Below are 21,199 nucleotides of genomic sequence, written 5' to 3' on the forward strand. Positions count from 1 at the left end.
TAAGGTTATTCTGAAAAAATTAAAGAATAGTTAAATATCAGATAATCCATCAATATTATTCATTAATTAATAGATCAAGGAAAAATAATATTATCTCAATAGATTTGGCCCAAACAAGGAAAAACTTTTGCCATCAGATCATTGTCTAAAACTGTTGTAAAACTAGAATAGAAAACTTCCTCAACTTGATAAAAACTATATACATAGGTCTCTATAGCCATCATACTTATTCAATAAATTTAGTGAAATAAAAAGCAGGATGAAGACAAGGGTATTTGATACAATTAATATTCTTAAACATTATATTAGACCTTCTGGCCAATGCATAAGAAAAAAAAATTATGCATGAGCTAAAAGGCAAGAAACTCTATTAATTTTAAATTCTATATTTCCATAGAAAACTTCACAAAATGAATAGTCAGAACTTACTAAACTGAAAAACAATAAAAATTTTTATTATCTATTATGAGAACTTTAAGTGAATAAGAACTTTATAGATAAAATGTTGAAACTACTCTTAAAAAACCACAAATTCAGATGAAATAGCAAGCCAACATAAAAAAAATCAGCAGGGGCTGGGGATGTGGCTCAAGCGGTAGCGCACGCGCCTGGCATGCGTGCAGCCTGGGTTCCATCCTCAGCACCACATACAAACAAAGATGTTGTGTCCACCAAAAACTAAAAAATAAATATTAAAATTCTCTCTCTCTCTCTCTCTCTCTCTCTCTCTCTCTCTTTAAAAAAATTCAGCAGAATCAAAAATTCCAATTCCACCTCCTTTGAAAAATATGAGTAAATTCCTGTAGAACTGATCTAGAAAAATGAGAAAAGGCACAAATAACAATGTTAGGACTGAAAAAACAATTATCATACGCACATACTACATACCATATACATGTTCTGCCACAGATATTTATTAGTTAATAAGAGAAGTTCTTTTAAAAAATTTACCAATGATTTGAAAATAAAGATGATCTAGAACAACACAACTTATCAAAATGAATGAAAATGGAAATAAAAAAAGTTTGTATTTGTCCAATACAGAAATTGCATCTGCAAATAAAAATCTTGTCTGTGGAAAAATATAGGTGCTGATTGTTTCAATGAGGGCATTCTAACAAAATTTAAGGAGCCACAGATTAGAATGAGAATATAGAATATTTATGATATACTTGATCAAGATCTCATATTTAAATATTCAAAGAATGCTTACAATTCATTAAAGAAAACCAAAGAGAAAAGTTGTCAATAGGAACTCCCAAACAATATATATATATATATATATATATATATATATATATATTTACCAATGACCTTATGAAAATGTGTACAAAATCCAAAATCTTAGGGGATCAGAGAAACTTACACTAAATCTTTTTTTTTTAATATTTATTTTTCAGTTGTAGTTGGACACAAATAAAAATAAAATACCTTTATTTTTTTATTTATTTGTGGTGCTGAGGATCAAACCCAGGGCCTTGCACATGCTAGGCGATTGTTCTGCCACTGAGCCACAACCTCAGCCCCCACTAAATCTTAATTGAGATATTACTACACACCTAAGATGTTACTACACATCTAAGATGTTTCAAATTCAAAGACATAGTATCAATATTGGCAAGGATTTAAGCAACTTAGAAGCCTATATATTGCAGAAGTATATAGTATACACTGCTCCAGCCACTATAAAACGTGTTTTGAATTATCTATTGCATTTGAATATGATTTAGCAACTTCATACCTAAGTATTGATTCAGCACAAATTCATGAACATACAATAAAAATAGATAAAAATTAATATTCATAGTCTCAAAGTTGCAACTCCATCTATAGCACTTGTACATGTTTTTGTTTAACTTGTGGACAAGAACTTATAGACAAATGCAAAAATGAAACCTCTTTTGTAACCAAGACACATTGTTCAATGTGAATTTTGGTACATAGAAGCAGAAATACTATACCTTAAGAAAGCTTAAAGTTATGGGATATTGTTAACTAAAAAGGCTTCTATCTTTAGAAAATGATACATGGAGATAAAGCTGTATTTTACTGTGTTTGGATCATGTTAGTTTAACTCTTGTATTGACATATATCCCACATCTGTACTATTCCTGAGGATGATAATAGGAATGAATACAATCTGAACTCATTGATTTTTAGAGAAAGTATCAATATTGAGAACCAGGTAGATTCATCCAGTTCCAAAGTGGTCCTAAAGTCAATTACTTGAAGAAATTAGATCCCAAATATCATAAATAGTGAAATCATCATCAGTATGTCCATAATTCAAGTGGAAGTAGAAGTCCCCAAAAAAGGAATGGTGGTCACGTGCGACAACTAGATCAAGCATTGGTTCTTTTTAAAAGGGCATCCTTCAGATGAACAGCAAAGGAATCACAATGAGAAATTCCTTAAATAAAAATGTATTGACTTTAAATTTAGAAAAAAGCAACTCCATCTATAAACAATAGAATGGAAAGATAAGATTTGTTTTATTTAAAAAATAAAATCTCCAAAACAATGAAAATAGACAATTGATAACTATATTCAACAGCTTGGATGAGTTTCATAAACAAAATTTTGAGTGAAAGAAGTCAGATGAGAGACAATGCATAATGTGTGATATATTTCTACAGCTGAAATAAGAAAAGCCATTCTGTAGTTCGTGAAGTCAGTACAGTGATTGACCTTTGCTCAAGCAGAGTGGGAGAGGATTTGGTCAGTCAGTACAGGAGGAATAGTTAGTAATGTTCACTTGCATGGGCAGGATGTTAAATTGGCTAGTTTATTTTGTGCTTTTATTTATGCAGACATTCAGTAAGAGATAAAATTTAAAATTGATTCTTTAAAAATAATTAAAGGAATATGAAATATTATCTAATTGGGAATATCTATATGTAAAGCTACATTGAGCAAGAAAAGGTTCTTAGAAGTCATATAAGTTAAAAGCATAATTTACTAATAAAAATTAAAACTTTTCAATGACAAAAATCTCTATAAACAAATTCAAATAGAATATACTAGACCAGGACAAGTATTTACAAGGCATAAAATTAAGTTTTAATCTTCTGGTACATATAAATAACAAAACCTAATTCGTCATCACAGGTCCTTCCTAATAGAAAAATGGTAAATAATAATGACAGTAACTCATGACATATATTCAAAAGGTCAGTAAGCATAAAATGTTCTTTAATCTCACTTATATATGGAAAGATGCATACTAAAATGGCCCAAATAAAAATTATAAGATCACTTTGGATATTGGTTTCTTAGTGCTTACTAAAATAAAAATGTGTCCATCTTTTATCCTTACAAAATCATTTTTGAAAGTCCATTCCATAGAAGTCACATGGCTATATGCCCAAGTATGTTTATTTCAGCATTGTTGGTAGTAACAAAATATTGTGAAGGGGGGAAAATCTCTAAATATCCTATACACATTCATATATATATATATATATATATATATATATATGATTGAATAAATCATATAATTCTATGTAGTTATTAAAACAAATGTATTATTATTAACTATATTGATCTGGATAGATTTCAAGAACATATGGATTATGTAAAAAAGCAAATTGAAAAATTACTATTTTCTTATTAAAAACAATTCAAGAGCGACAATAGCAAAAAGTCAAAATGCACATATTGCATATAAATTTGTAAATATTTATGAGCAAAGAAAACATGTGAAAGAAAACACCATGCTATTAGCACAATGCCTTGGTTTAGATTTTTTTATTATTCTTTTGGTGACTCATTGATGTTTTTATGCAAGACTAATGTGGACATTTGGAATTGATAGATTTTATTATCATCTAGGAAAAGCATGGCACATTTCGAAGAACTCTTCATAGCTGTTGAATCTTCTTGGTGACAGTTTTACTCTATCTGGCATGTTTTCTGCTATGTCTATTTCACATTTTTATGATAATGAGTATCTTTGAAGCACTTGTTTAATCTTTTTCAAGTTTTGCTGGCTTGACCAGAAAAATAGCACTTTTTTGGAAAGTGTGAAATCAGACACTTCCTTAAGGAGCTGCATTTTGATGATCATTTCGTTTTGTCCCAAGGAGTAAGGGCCAAAGATGTAAACTGAATGCCTTGGCTTTCAATTTAAATAAAAGTAACTACTACAAATAGCACCAAAGGCATTTCATCAGTTTTTATAAGGTATTCTCAATATTATATATATATTTATTTAGTGTTGCAAAACACTAAATGATAAATTAGATCCATATAACCTGTGGGTTTTTAAATTTTTATTTTCATTTTTTGGAAAGCTAAAATATAATTTTGTAAATCCAGAAGGATGGCACATTTCTTCATTTTGCTCATTAGGTATAAAATAGTTTTCTAGAAACAATATGATTCTGCATTTCTTGGATGTCTTTTAATAGCAAATACATTTTTACATCATTTTTTTTGTAAGAAACTGTATTATGTGTGTTAGTGTTTTCTTATTTGAACATGTGTTTCGGAAAGTGGTCTGCATAATGAGGTAAAGGATTCAGTAAATGAGCCACTTAGGTCAGGCTGCTATAACAAATTAGTCTAGTCTAGGGGCTTCAACAACAAATACTTATCTCTCATAGTTCTTGAGGCTACAAGTCCAAGATCAGGATGCCAGCATGAACAGATTCTGGTGAGTCCTCTTCGACATTTCAGGCAGCTGGCTTCTTGTATTCTGGCAAGGGAGAAAGAAAGAAAGGAAGGAAGGGGAAAGAAAGAAAGTTATTTCTCTAGCCTCTCCATTTGAAGGTATTAATTACTTCCCAAAAGACCCATGTCAAAATGCTGTTGCTTGGGGGGTTGGATTTTAACATATGAATCATGGCATAACATAATGCACTCAATTAACAGGTATCCTTTGCTCTGTTTTCCTGTACTTGGTTATCATCATCATCATCATCATCATCATCACCACCACCACTACCTCAAAGTCTAAATGATGAGAAGCAACTATTTTTGGGGCTGAGAATGATTAACATTGCAGCAGTTACTGATAAGTTGTTATTTTGCCAATGATTGCTATCTTTATTTCAAAAAGAAATGCAGTTAGATCACAATCTTCAGAAAAGTATGACTTAGAGTTGATTTTAGTGGTTCATTATCATTAATGGATTTTAAATAAATGTAATACAGATGTATTCCTTTCAGATAATTGGCAGATATGGATTTATTAATGGAACTCATTGACAGAATTATTATTTAGGGTTAAGGATTCAGTGTGATAATACTATTTGTTGTACAGTAAGTGTGCATTGAGTGATAGTTCACCAACTAAGCAAATCTTACTTACTATTCAGGCATTGCTCAGGTTTAAACATGAACACAGAGACACTGAAAATGCTTTTTTAAATGCATAAACATTCAAAATCTTAAAATAATAAAAGATGCACAATTATTCCACTAACTTCATTGTAATCTTTTCAATAATTTTCTCTTCCTACTATTACATGTATCTCTATTCTTTATTTTGGTGGACTGATTTTTTCCCCCATATAGTCAAATTTCAGCTCTTTTTACATGTAAACACTATTATGTTAATGGTTTATCCTTGAATTTTACTTCCATCACATTACTAATTGGGATTTTTGCTTTGTAGATGTTTTCAAATTAAAGATGTGGCTTTTTATCTGACCATTTATCCAGTTTATTAGTAAACTATGTTGGTACATGGAATAGCTTCTCAAACTTATATACCTGGGTATTCGACGTACCAGCACAGTTGGTACATGATGCTTGGGGTATATTTGAGGGTTTCTGTAGTATGGATTTGTGCTATTCTGTCACAACAATGCTTTTGTTATAAGTATGCATCTCAGGCAGTGGGCCACAAACCCCACTGGTGATTTTTACGTATACAGATAATTAGATTTTTATGCTATTTATTGAGTTAAAACACTGAATAAAGCATTAAAAGTGTGGCTTTCAAAGGTTTTCAAATGAAACCATGGACTAAACATATTGCCAACAACATAAGCTCAAGTAAATAAAAATAATACAGAGGTTACCTCCTCAAATTTGGAAAGGAGTTTAAGAATAATAAAATTACATGAGGAAATCAGATAAAAAAACTAAACTGAGAAAATTTATTGAATGTGGATTTAAAATAAGTCATTTGAAATTTTTCTTAAATATAAAGTGTACCTTGAGTTATTAACTCTTAACAGAAATATATATTTAAAACTTAGGAATAAAAATATACATATTGGGGATGCATACTATAAAATTATATACTGGAGAATGGTACAAATAAAAACACTCGTAGGCCAGTTCATAATGAACTATGACTTCTGGTTTACTGTCAGCATTCCCTCTGAAAATACTGAACTTTCTAATGTTGGGGATTTTCTAGCCTGTAGAATAACATCCACTAGCATTTGAGACATTTTTAATACCTTATTCAATAATTTAGGTTATTCAAAATATAAATACATAGACCATTGAGGAACTTAATGGTTTGTTAACAAGTAATCAATAAGTGGTAACTATTTTTTCAACACATACAATACTATTCCCTATAGAAATGGTTGTCAGTGTACACTTGAGGTCAATGAGTTTCCAGTATCTACTTTCTGAAAATTGAATGGTGATTTTGCTGGACTAAAACTAATGTCTCATGTATGATTTTTGTATTTTAATTTCCAGTGTCATCATTTCTATGCATCCTTTCTTCTGACTCATAGTAGGCTGTCTGCTCATCTTGCACACTCTGAGCATTCTTCCCCCACAGCATCACAATGAGATATCTATGAAATAATAAAATGTATCAAAGTTGACAGGCAGCATATTCTGAAATTTAGGCTATCTTGGGGAAAAGGTTTTAATTAAATAATTTGTGTGTGTGTGTATGTGTGTGCTGGGGATTGAACCCAGGGCCTTGTGCATGCAAGGCAAGCACTCTATACCAACTGAGTTATATCCCCAGCCCTAAATAATTAATTTTTTTAAAAAGAAAAAAACTTTCGTGTTTGTTGGTTGAAGACTTAGAAACACAGTACACAAACAGATAACACAATACTAAAATATTCATTTTAAAGGTACTGACATCATTGTTCATAGAGCTAACCTTATGAGTGTCATTGGATAGCTGAAGAATTTTCTCAGGTCTCCAAATCATTTCTGTTATTCTTTCAACTGCCAACAATAGCAACCAACTTATTGTTGCTTCATTTTAATAACGAGATAATTGGCTTTGGGGAACAATGTTTAATGGATACATTTTAGGTTCCATTGTGAAGTCATTTTCAGTCATTTCAAAAGTACAAACGCTTGCTTGTAAACTGCTTTGGTGCTTGGGCAAGTTCACCAAGCATATCAAAGCTCTTTCTTCCCATCTCTGACTTCAAAAACATTTTTAAAAGAGGGAATTAATACAAGCCAGTTAGACTGGAGTGATATTCATCCTCTTAATCAGTTTGGGATTATTAGGTTAATTTTAAAATAATGAAGTAAGCATAAGAGTTCCATATTTTAACCTGTAATCTTTAATGGCATTGCCCTTCATCATCTTGTTGCAGCTCCTCATATAAGTATCTTACATGTGATTTTGTTGTAGTTGTTTTCTAAATATAACACATTCTCTGGCAAACCAGACTTCAAGAAAACCCTTGCCTAAATAAATATATCTTCTTTTTAGTGCACAGCATGAGGGGGATTGTCTTCAATGGCCAAATGTCAGAGATTACATGCAAAAATTAAAAACGGATAACACTCATTCTCAAGATCATCTAACTTCAGGACTATACATGGACATTGATATGAAAAATTATCACTACCACTCCACATTTGACTGTAATTCTGGGGACAAGTCCCCATCTGGTGGTTGTTTCAGTGCAAAAGCTAGAATGGTTGGTTGGGATTGGGGATAGAAGTCACCAAACCCAGGGGAATGAACAGATTCCAGAATGTGTTGGGAAGTAAATCCAAGAAGCTTGGAAGGGGATGTTCACCAAACCAAATGGGTAAGAAACAGATGTAGAAATTGGGCTGGAGTGCCAGAAATCCAGGAAATCAGAAGATGGGAGTAATTGCAAGCAGGTCCAGAGAGAAAACAAAGGTTTCTGGTGTAAAATGGCATATGGTTTGCAGGCCATGATCCAGCTGGTTTCAACTTTCCACAAACATATCTGTGAAGACTTGGAATATCACAAAACTCAGACCATGGAAATCAGAAAGGACAATAAACCTACTGCCAGTAACTGTGTGAGATTTTTGTAAGCTAGAAAGCTAAGGGAATTTGATGAAAACTGAAATAGGTGTTGCAACCACACTTTGTCCAATTAAAAATAGATAAAAAGGTTTCCTCTCCTGCTTTTTTTTCCTGGATCTGAAATAAATTTGTAACTATCAAGAACTAGGCTGCTCTCTTTTTACTACACGAGAACCATACTTTGAAATCCCCCTTCCTTTCTCCTAACAATGAGTCCCACCACCACGATGGCTTCTTTTTGTTCATCTCTTTGGACACTACCCAAAATAAAAAAAAATCTGGTCAGTAATGTGTGCACAGAGGTATCTGTGTTGGAAGTTATTATCTAATGGTGGTATACAACATTCTAGAAGATATAATTCCTACAAACAAAGTGCTACAGAAAGGCAATAATGAAAAAAAAAAGTCTGAGAACAGTGAATACTATAAAATTTTAAAGCACTTCATCTATACAAAATACTAACCATTGGAATACAGGAGACCCTATCTCAGATCAGCAGCACTTCACTTGTCATTAGTCAATGAATATTTGGTCAAGAGTTAAGTGCATCAACGTGCCTTCTGGTCATCGTGTGGAGAAGAAATCTGTCAATGTGCAAGTATATAGAACTAAGGGTTAATGGCAATCAAATCAATGGAATTTGTACATCCAAGTTAAAATTTTGTGATGGGAAGTCTTTTTCTTTTTCTTTTCTTTTTTTTTCCAGTAAGGAATTGACTAAAGTCACTTATGTCCTATCAATGAGGCGATATCCCATATAGGTTTTTGTAACTATTGGCAGTTTCTAACAGTTACTCTGAATGAAATATTCCAAGCAAGGGACACATCTGTACCCCTCTCACAAGGATGCAGTTAGTATTCTAAGGATTTAAACAAGACAGTAATTCTATGTGTTTCATTTCAAAATGTCCAGAAAAAGTAATTAAATCATTTTTGAAAAGTAATTACATTACTTTTCAAAAGTTATTAGATTAACTGGGTGCCAAGGCTCTTGCCTATAATCCCAGCAGCTCGGAAGGCTGAGACAGGACAACCCGAAGTTCAAAGCCGGCCTCAGGAACTTAGTGAAGACATGAGCAACTTACCAAGACTCTGTCTCAAAAATTTTTTTTTAACTTTTAAAAGGGCTGAAGTGGCTTATTGGTTAAGCGGGGCTGGGTTTAATCCCTGGTACCAAAACAAAACAAAACAAAACAAAAAAAGAAAGAAAGAAAAAGAAGATAATTAATTAAAAGGTAATTGAGTATTTTATTTGAAACAATGGTAAATGTAGTGGTAGAATTTTGGAAGAATTGGCAAGCCTAATTGTGAACATAAAGTCAAGGCCTTATCCATGAATATTAACATATTAACATGTGGTTTAAAACAGGACAATGAAAGTAATGTCATTTTTTTCTCTGATATTTCATTTTTTTTTCATTGTGTATGTTTAAAGTCTACAACATGATGTTTTATTTTGCACACATAGAGAAATGACTCTACAGTTAAGCAAATTAATATATCCACCACCCCACATATCTTTGGTTCTTTGATATGTTGTTGGGGCACCTAAATCGAATTTCTATTATATAAACAAAATTGTTGAATATAGTCCTCATGTTGTACAGTAGATCTCTAGACTTATTTATCCTATGTATCTGCAGTTTTGTGCACTTTGACATACATCTCCCCAATTCCCCTATCCCTGGTTATCACAATTGCACTATTTCTATTTGTTCGACTTAAAAAAAAAAAGTTTTTTAGATTCCATATTGTCAGTTATATCATGAAGTATCTCAAGCAATTTTAACAGGTATTTAAAGCTGTGCTTGCTAACAGCAGCCTCAAAGGTTTAAGGACTGTATTTGGTCATTAATGTGTGGGATATTTTATTTGAATACACACACCACACATACACATATACTTTATATATACATATAAAGTATATATATAGTAGAATTATTTATATATATAAAGTAATTAAATCATTTTTGAAAAGTAATTACATTACTATATAGTAGAATTATTTGCTAAAGCACAAGACACATGCAAACTTTCTTTGATGTTCCATAGCCAACCCTTGAAAAGATTTTGTGAGGCTCATGGAGGTTTTGCTCTCCATTAGCATACTTTTTTGTTTTTCCTGATCCTTTAAGACTTTATGCCCTCCTGATCCTTTAAGACTTTATGCCCAAATATCTTTTTGTTGCTAAGATCCATTGATTTTGGATTTCTGACTCTTTTAACCAATTACCTAAGCCAGGTCCTTAACACAAATCACCTGATCACCTTCCTAACTTTATCCTATAGCATCTGTCTCACTTTTGCTATTTTAGTTGAAGATTTTGGGAAAGACTTTGGGCTCATCTATTAGCCTCTTCCTATTTTATCAGTACTCCTATCATCAACCCTGTGGTCTTGCAAAGTCTAACATCATCTTTATCTTCATTCAAATGACACTATCACTGTAATTGATAAATTTAGCAGTTATTGGGACTCTGTAGGCAAATCTACAAAGACAAAACAAATTGATAAAAATCACAAATTTTTGCAATTATTTTATATGCTGTCCTTGATTTTCACATGAAAAAATCTGATGTCAATAGAAACTGAGACCAGAAAGTAAAGACAATACTGAGTTCTCTAAGTACATAAGAAGATAAAAAAGATATAATTAAAATGTTACAAAAAGTCTGTTAGAATTGTAAGCAGATACTGGATCATAAGAACAATTGTTATCATGTTCTTCTATTAACAGAAGTACTCACATCTAATTTATTTGGGCATATGTAAGGTATTTTTCTTTTAAAACAAGAAAACTTTTTACTGCTGAATATTTTTAAAAAGTGGTATGTATTTCTTTAGTGGGAATTGAAAGGAATTTCAATAGAGGTATTGCTGCTTATACTATATACTCACCCTTAAACCTTCACATCTGGAGAAGTTTAGGTTTAGAAGACCAATTTTTTAACTGCTCTTTAACCAACCTTATTGCCTACTGTATGCCACTCTTTTTTTCTTTTCTCTTTTCTCAGTAGTGCCCATACCCCCAGTAAAGAGTAGATATGTAAAATTGTTAAGTAGGCTCTGGAAGTTCCTTGGTTTTTCAAGCCGTCTTAAAATAGAATTTCTAGGCCTCAGTTCACACTGAATTTCAGAGTGAGTGCATGGTTAATTTACTGTTCTATCTGTCTTGATGCTGAACTGATGTTTTTGTTTGTTTAATGTGAGTGGTCTTTCTAATCCCATTAAGTGGAAACAAAGTTTACAAATGTAAGTCCATTTTACTTTGATTTAGTACTTTTCCAAGGCCAGGCTTCACAAATCAAGGCCTGAACTTTGACAGCAGGAGCAGTTTCAAAAGGTGTTTTTCTCCCACCTTCAAGAAAAAAGGACTAAGACCTTTCTTGGGATTCCTTTTTTCTCCTCTAAAGATAAACACTGGCAGTGTGGGAGCTTGAGAGGATCAGAGACTTGGCAGAGCTCTTTTGTGGAGAAGTAACTGTTGAGCCTAAAAAGCTGAGATCCTGCAGATGGAAAACAACCTGTGGGATTATTCCTGTTGCTTTTCTATTGTTAACTGAATTCCCATTCTTTGAAGGGAAATATTACCTGGGGATCACAGTGGGGTGCTAAGGATGAAACTCTGCCCTCAGCAAGCATAATCACTTTAAGCCTCACTTCTTGCACATATACGATAACAGCAATGATGACTGATATTTATTAATAACTAGAATGCTTTAGAAACTTCTTCCTTTTATATATAGTGCCCACAATAGTCGACATGAGTTTCTGGAAGAATAAATTTAGTCAGGTTTATAGGAAAATGCTTTCCATGCTCTCTCATGTTGTTCTGAAAAGCAAATGGGGAAATTCATGTAAATCATTTCAAAATTGCAGTAACAATTCCCAGTACAAAGGACTCCTGGCTACTTTTTGAAATCAATCTTGAAGATATTTCTCCCCCCATAATTCAGTTGTTCTCAGAAGAAAAAGAAGTTGTGTGTGGATTATAAATCTTACTTAATAAGCAGTAAGTCCAAATAAGAATACAGAGATCCACATTTTTTCACAAAGTAACTAACAACTTTAAAAATAGTTATTTTAATCTTTTTAATAGATATTATTACCATAAAATTATGAAATTAAAGTATTTAAAAATCTAGTGAGAAAAAATTATTTTTTCTCCAGAACTCAATACATATATCACTATTTACAAAAATAAATAAATAAAAGCAAACATTACCTAGTTAACCCAATTGATTAAGATTGATAATGTTGATAATGAGCAGTGATAGACATTTCTTTAATGTGTATTTACACTTTTTATTTAAAAGTTTATAGAAAAAGTTAGACTACTCCTTCTTATGTGGCATCAAATGAGTGGTTATTTTGGAAAGAGTGTTAAAAATTACATATTAGAGAGAGAGAACAGGATGAATCTCGGTACTGAAATACAAGATATCTTTTTTCTTTTTCCTTATAACTGAATTTCTGATTCTGAGCCTCCATTCTATCCATCTGGTAAAAAAATTTAACTGTCATCATTCTTGGTGTCCCCCATACCTTGATACCTCAGGCACTGGGGACATTCATTGGTGTACCCAGAGAGGGCATGGAAGCTCCATGTCTATTCCCACATGTCTTGCCCTCTCTGTCTCCTCATCTAGCTGTTCATCTGTACTCTTTCTCATATTATTTATGAAAAAAACAATAAATGTAAGCACATCCTTGAGTTCTGAAAGATACTCTTGTAAATTAAACAAGAAGAGGAGGTTGTGGGAACCCTAATTTATAACCAGTCGTTCAGAAGCATAGGTTAAAAACCTGGGACTCGTGACTGAGATATAAAGTTTAGGGGCAGTCTTGTGGTACTGAGCAAGAAAATTGTGGAATCTGACCCTACTTTCGAGTTGCTACTGACGGAATTGAATTGAATTAGATGACACTCAGCTGATGTCCATTGGGGAATCTGCTGACACAGCATTTCATTGGTTGATAAGTGAAGGTAGCAGAAAAGCACCTTAATTTTTTCCTCTCTTTTGTACACGCACTCCCATCCATATGTGTCTCCAAGGCACATTGTCTTAGTCCATGAATCTTCTTTAAACTTTAAACTCCCTTGAAATGTAAATTTTCAAAAAACAAAAGCAAGAAATATCTGAAAAATATTTACTACTATCCCCCAGATTTTTGAAATTGGAAATTTCCATAAAATTGAGGGAGAGAAAAATCCATTACTTAATATATCATGCATAATTTAGCATAATATGTATAATTTTGTATCTCATTGCAGTAGGATGTATGATTGCTCCCAAATATGTCCAAATGCTAATCCCCAGAACTTGTGAATGCCACATTATATGAAATATGTAATTTTGCAAGTGTGATTAAGCTAAAGATTTTGAAATAGAGCTATCATTCAGGTGGACCTTCTAAAGACCTCATGAAAAGGACCAGCAGGAATTGGAGTTGGAGAATATAAGGTGATGGGTATATGTTGATAGCAGCAGATACTGGAGTGATATGCTCCACAATGGAGGGAGGACCATAATTCAAGGAATACTCCAAGTTGAAGAAGAAGAAAAATGCTTCTGTACCCAGAGCTTCAAGAGCCCAGTGAAATGAATTTGAGCTACTTTCCACATGAAGAAAGAAAATTAATTTATGATGTTTAAGTCACTAAATTTGTGGTAATTTGTTATAGCTGCAATAGGAAATGAATACATTCAAGACCTCAACTTTTTATTTGTTTATTTTTATTGATTTATTTTTAATTGTTTATTTATTTATGTATTTATTTATGTGTGTGTGTGTGTGAGAGAGAGACACACGCACACAGAGAGAGAAAGAGAGAAAGAGAGAGATAAAACCCAGGTGACTTTACCACTGCGCTAAATCCTGAGCCTTTAAAATATATCTATATGTATGTGTATGTGTATATATATATATATATATATACATACATACATACATATATATATACACACATATATATAATATATATAATATAATCTGATATATATATAATCTGAGACAGGGTCTTGCTAAATTGCCAGGGCTGGCCTTGAATTTGTAATCTTCCTTCTTCAGTCTCCTGAGTCACTGGTATTACAGGCATGTGCCAGGGCACCTGGCAGAAGTCCCAGTTTCACGAGCTACAAATTCTCAAAATTCAAAGTTTGATAATCAAGTCTTCCTTGATACGTTTTTTCTTAACTAGGAGAATTAGAGTATTCCTAAATACCCTAATTTCTCATCCATAAGAAACATCAACTTGTTTCTGTAAACATTTATTTTTAGCACTAACAAGCCTTGTTTTCTTTCAGGAAAACCACTACATATAGAGAATTAGAATTTAACACAAGTGCAATGTTATGAAATTACTACTTTAATGTCATTGACCCCATCCTTAAAATGCTCTGATAGTAGTAAACGGATTTTGTCTTGAGAGTTTCATATTTATTCAGAAAGAATAATAAGCATTTATTGTTAGTCCACTGAATTTTAGCTTTTTCTTTTCTTCCTATCAACATGATGATGAATAAAAAAAATCATCAAAGCTACATGATTAATGCAATAATAAAAATGTATGAAGGAAAATTTGTTGGCTTTTATAATAGAACCTTACATTATGGTGCCATATGAAGCAATCATAAAGGTAGTCAAATTCTCTAAAATGGAATACAATTTCCAGGATCAACTGTGGTTTGACCTGTGGGATTTATGAAACATAATTCAAGCTGAGGCTTTATGTGTGCTTGTTCATTATGGCTTGTCTTTTAGGAACTCTTGCTTTTGGGAACCCAATACTGTATGAAAAGCGTCCAAGCTAGTCATGTTGAAATAGTGAAAGAGGTCCCAAACTCCTAAGCTGTCCCTGCCTAAGAGCCAAATGCATGAAGTTTGAATGTTCTGGCTCCAGTCACCATCTGACTTCAAGCAAGAGCAGCAGAATCATTCAGTTTTAGCAACTACCAATCCATCAAATTGTAAGAAAATAAAATGTTTATTTTTCTAATTTGCTTAGTTTGGGGGCAATAGAGAAGTTATTGGATATCCATTACTGGATAACTGGAATATAAATTGATATCTGAAGATAGAAAGATACTGTCCTTAAAACCTGAAACAGGGCCAGTCGCTCTAAGGTGACTGTTGATAGAATTGAAATGTAGGCTGGAGGTCATTTGTGGCATTTATTGGTGGAGCCCCTGAGAGACTGTCAGTAGTTGAAACTCAACAGACAGAAAAAGTAACTTACAAATCTGTGGTCAAAATTAGGTGATCTCCAGAGAGAATGTTGAAGGCATAATTTGTTTCTTTAAAGTGATCTTTGACAAAGTATTTCAAAAGAGATAATAACTAAAAAAGGAAACTTTCAATTTTTGTTCAAAATCTAGATGAATTGTTTATAAATCAGGACATGCTAGATTGGAAAACGAAACTGTTTTCATTCACATGTTTTCTGATTGGCAAAATATTTTCCAGAAAAAAATAAGTCTTAGTATAAATGTCAATACAGGATTCTGACAGTAAAATATTATGTTAGAGTAGTAATAATATGAACAGCATAGGTATATGTCCGTTTTGTAAGAACTGGAGCAGAATTAAGTCTTAATGAATATACTTTCCTTGCTCCAGAACAATAAAAAAGAGGCTGTATCTCAGAATTAATGTATTTGTTAGTGATATATTTCTTAGTGCTTACCATCCCATTCGTCATATTTAAGTAAAATATTCAACTGTGGTTCATTTGTCTGTTTCACTATTACAAGTTCCTGTGTGATCCTCAATATAAAATAGGGAGATTTCAGTTCACTGATCTTCAGGTCAGAAGAACTAGATCTGAGGAATCTTATCCATTACCTGAAACTGATTTTAATGATGAGATTCTGGACTCCAACTCTGAGAGTCATGTTATAAAAGGATGAGGCTTTGGAGGTCTTGTGGGGGGTGAGGGAGACAAACAAGGAAACATTCTAAGAAAAAGAGTTTGAAGATTACTCGGGACAGAAAGTGAACTGTGATAGACTTTACCATGGTGGCCTCCAATGAACCACACTCCCCTATATACACACTCTGGTTTATTCCCTAATAAGAACTGTGAAAAATAAGACAAATAAGTGTACGGCGGTTTCACTGATGCTGGTAAAGACACGAGACTCTCAGGTCAGAACTGAAGACAGATCATCACTCTTAAGAATAGCAGTAACCAGAGAAGTATCATGTTTATGCTAGTTTCAAAAGTCTCCATTCTCATGGGTGACAGGGAGATTGCCATATTATACTTGCATAGGCAGCAGGTTGTTTTATAGGATAGGAAACCCAAGCTAAGGGAACCTGATTATTTTTTATTGTGAGTATTAGGTTTGCTCTTGAAATTGATAACAATTATATTATCCTTGGCTTTTTCTCCAGAGAGACACTATGTCTTTTTCCCAAGGTAATTTTTTTACATAGATGTTGAAAAGATGGTCCACAACAAAGTAGGTAGGGACTCTGCTTACAAAAGCTGCAGGAATATAAGTTTTCTATGAGAAATTATCTTCATTTATTGGCAGAGATTTCTATTTGTCTTAGAACTGGACACATATTTCCATCTTAAAAACTTTGATCTCAATTCAGTTCAAAGATCAGTCTTTTATTTTCTACACCCCAAACGTTGGAATAGCATAACAAGCTGTGGCTCAGAAACATCATCTTCCTCCTCTTTCAGTGGGAGCAGAAAAGAGTGGGCGTTCACAGGTGGCAGAGTAGAAATGTCTGGGTCCTTGCTCTGATATTGTTTAGTTTTATCTTCTCCCAGTACCTTCTATTGAACAATGCCTGGGTGATATGTAGGCTTATTCTTTTTTCACCTTCACTCAGACTCCTTTCTCCTACAGAAAACACAACTATGACTCCCTTTAGCATCTCCAATCCTTTCTTGAATAGAAAAATCTAACCACTTGAACTTTATAACCTCTAGAGTCCTCTGCAGTTCGTGCTTCACCACCAAGCTTCATGCTTCCTTAGTTGTAGGATAAAATCCCATTAGTATCTTCTCTTACCCTTAAGAGTCTCACAGAACTCCTAAGGGGCCTTGTTCTTCTTCCAGATATATTACACCATGGCTCTTTTAAGACCTGAGTGCATAGCCCATTTCACTTAGCCTCTGGGATTCATAAATCTCTATACCAGAAGAGGGCACAAGTGTTTATGTGCAAATTTCAAGGAATGTATGTCACATACTCCTAATTCTTCCTATACTTGAAAGAAAGCAACAGAAGACAATAGCGTAACATATTCTAAGGTTGCACTTGTGGGAAGTTTCTCACTGAAATCCTCTTTAGTCGTGGCTTGAGTTGAGCACTTAGCCTCCTCCACATCTTAGCAATTTTCCACTTGGGGAACAATATGCCAACATCTCCCCTGACCACAGGAGCATCACCACCAAAGGAACTCTCAATCTTTAAGAAAGATTTACTTTTAGTGCCTTACTGGATTTTTGAAAGGGGAAAGCAACATATATCTGAGAAGTGGTGATAAGATGGCTTACATTGGCCCTTAGCAAACTCTGAAGCCCAGTGGCTGGGTCCCTCTTTAGGTTCCTTATAAATATCTTTCTGATCCTTAAAAACGAGGTTCTAATGATAATTTGTTTGCAATATTTTCCCTGAAATTTTTAAACAAAGTAAAAGTCACATTTAACATTTGAAATGAAAACTCACCTGAGATATACACAAAAATAATGTATTTCTACTATGTCAATGTTGAGTCAGGTTTCTGGTTGATATCGTTACAATCTTCCCTAAATACCTATGGGGAAAGCGGGTTGCATGAAAATTCCACTCATAAAATAGGCATCTGTGTATAAAAAGTGCACATATTACCCCTGTCCTCACGAGCTTTCTTGTTATGTCAACTGCTTATGAATTAAAAATTCACTTGAGAATTGTAATTAACAAAGTGGAGTTCGGGTGTGAAACTGAGGAAGGGTTGGAATACAACACATGAAATTTATTTTAGATAACTTAAAAGCATTTCTTGATTCTCTTTAGCAGTCCTTTATTTCCCCAAACCTCCTCAATTCCCTACTCAATTTATTAGCATAATCATGTAAAGTGTTAAACTCTTCATGAAACTATAAACTTGGATACAATATCATCACATGTGTTTCCTTCACATATACCTCTTCTTTTTTACTGTAAATAAGGACTACCTATAAAATTTGCTAAAACTTAGATTCTTGCATTTCAAGCACAGAAATTTCATTTTAAGGATTTGAATTTTTAACATTTTTTCACAAGTCACATATAACTGATCACTGGCCATTCCCTGTGCAATATAGAGGGACAGTATTCCTCAAAGTATTATAAATGTTGTAGAAATAGTGTAGTTGTTATAGTTTGGGTATGTGGTTTTCTCAGAAGCTCATGTGTAGGGCAATGCAAGAAAGTTTAGAGTGAAATGATTAGATTATGAGAGCCTTAACCTAATCCCTGATAGTGATTAAATGCATGGTAGCCTATGCAGGTAGGGTGTGGTTAGAGGAGATGGTCATTTGGGGTATGCCCTTGGGTATATATTTTGTCCTTTTGAACGAGTTATTTCTCTCTCTGCTTCTTGAGGGCCACCTCCTGACCTGAATGCCTCTGCCACATTATTCCACCATGATGTTCTACCTCACCTAGAACCTTGTGGAATGGAGCAGGCTATCTAAGGACTGAGACCTCTGAAACCATAAGCCCCCAAATAAACTTTTCCCCCTTTAATTGTTCTTGTCAGTTCTTTCGTCACAGCAATAGAAAAGCTGGCTAAAACAGTAGTATATTTGAAAAAAAAATTTGTTTTGGTGCAAAACAAATGTGTTCAGTGTGCATTAAGATTCTGGCTCTGTTATTTATTAAAATTTTCTTCTACTTGAAAGGAGACAGATCTTTGATGACATCTATGGGAAATAAATAGCTGTAATTGCCTTAAATGTGATAGGCAGGTATGTTCATCCTTTACAAAACTTTTCTGTATAGGATGAGATCATAAATATTTTCATCTTTTCAGTAAGTATTTCATCAGGCAAAAATGTTCTCCATCACAACTACTAAACATTGCTGCTGTAGGAGAAAAACAGCCATAGAGAATAAATAAACAGGAAGAGCTGTCCAATAAAACTTTATTCATAAAATCAGATGAAGGGTCAGACTTGGCCTGCAGGCCATAATCTGTTGATCTCTCAAATAGAACATGAAAATGATGCAATCAAATTTATAAATGTGTATATTTTGTAATACAATTCAGTGATCAATTATATTTTATAAATAAGTTTTTTTTTTCTGTGAGAAAGGAAAAAATTTGATTATGGGGTTATATTGTGGAGAGTCTCAGCACTATTATGCTGCACTTTGCATCTCTAATCATTACTAATTGCTAGATAGTTCCTTATGATGTGATGGTAGTTATATTAAAAAGGGAATTTGAATCAGAGTGGATTATAATTCTATCCGTAATAATTGGATTACAAAACTATACTCACTGGCATGTAGCTTTTTTTAAAAATACGCACTTTTTTTTTTAGTTGTAGATAGACACAATATCTTTATTTATTTATTTTTATGTGATTCTGAGGATCAAACTCAGTGCCTCACACGTGCAAGGCAAGCACTCTACCACTGAGCTACAGCCCTACCCCAGCATGTAGCTTTTATTGCTTGCCTATGGTTGTTAGAACCAACCTTCTCACTCCCTGATTCTGATTTATTTTATATTACTTTGTTTGGAAAGTGGGGGGATTAGCAGATGTGACACAGACAGGAGTTTGTAAAGCTGTAGTATGATTGACCTTGTACTTTTCTTCTTCTCTGTTGGCACAACCAAGAGACATTCTTAGTTTAGCAGGCTTTATGGTCCCACAAAGAGAAAATGAAACATGTGGAATAGAACCATACTCAACTGAAATCAGCTGGTTTCAGAAGCATGAATGTGTCCAGTTAAGTCAGTAAAACCATTCAGTTAAGCAATCATTAGATAATCAGCAGATCTGTCATAATAATTTATTCAGTATTTTAAGTCATTGAATTTTGGGATGATTTTTTAATACAGCATTATTTTATTCAACATTAAGTGATAAAGGGATCAAAGTTGTAATAAATGGTACATACAGTCAGACAGACAGGGGTCTACATACACACACACATACACAGAGCCATACAGGCTACTGCCTTAGAACTTGTACTGAAATTTCCTTCTGTCTTTAAGCATTTTTTTTTTCTTTCAGTCTCCATTGCCAGTCTTAGCATGCAATAACATGGTGTCCAGAAGAAGCCACTGACGGGTATTAAGCAAGCATTGCATACTTAATATTCATATAAATCACATAATGATCTTTTGAAAATAAACATTTTTATTTAGTAGGTCTGAATTTGGCCCATAATTCTGTATTTTGAACAATCTCCAAGATAATGCCAATCTATGGACCATACTATGAGAAATAAGGATCTCATTAAGTTCTAAAGCATTTGAAGACAGACTGGAAAATAGAATTAACTGAGAAGAGTTTAGGATAGTTTACTGTCATCTATACTGGCCTTACCAAATTTCTAGAACTGTCATGGATTTGTTTTTCAAGGATTCCAAAATTTTCCATATTTACTTTTAAGGCAACACTGGGTATTGCAATCACTTTCTGTTTCCCACAATTCTTCGAAACCACTCTCTATTGTATCTAATTCTTTTGGTACTTCTTTTGCTTTATCCGGTGGGGCACCAAAGGTGGTCAATAAATGTATAATGAATGACCTGTGCTTTCAGTTTCAAAGGTGTGGAACGTGTGCCAGCATCTTCATCAAAAAAAAAAAAAAACCTAAAAGCCAAAAAACCTTCGTTAACTCCTTTACTTTCATTGATAGCACACCAAGACCAACCTAGTCATTGCATTTCTCTTTACTATATTTTAAGCAAATAAAAAGAAACTCATACATAATATGTAAAATGTAAAAGATTATCAAGATTCACCT

At 33.3% G+C, this 21,199-nt stretch overlaps 1 non-coding gene across 1 annotated transcript; it reads left to right on the forward strand.

The window, feature by feature from the left end:
- The first annotated feature begins 1,831 nt into the window (after positions 1–1,831).
- Positions 1,832–1,957, forward strand: LOC124100781 (small nucleolar RNA SNORA40). The gene has a single exon (XR_006854409.1). It is a non-coding gene; the product is annotated as a small nucleolar RNA SNORA40 (small nucleolar RNA).
- The last annotated feature ends 19,242 nt before the right edge of the window (positions 1,958–21,199 follow it).

The sequence above is a fragment of the Marmota monax genome, unplaced genomic scaffold (assembly GCF_021218885.2).
Source record: "Marmota monax isolate L192 unplaced genomic scaffold, Marmota_monax_Labrador192_F-V1.1 WCK01_AAM20220418_F8-fsc00037, whole genome shotgun sequence".
In the NCBI taxonomy this organism is placed as follows: domain Eukaryota; kingdom Metazoa; phylum Chordata; class Mammalia; order Rodentia; family Sciuridae; genus Marmota; species Marmota monax.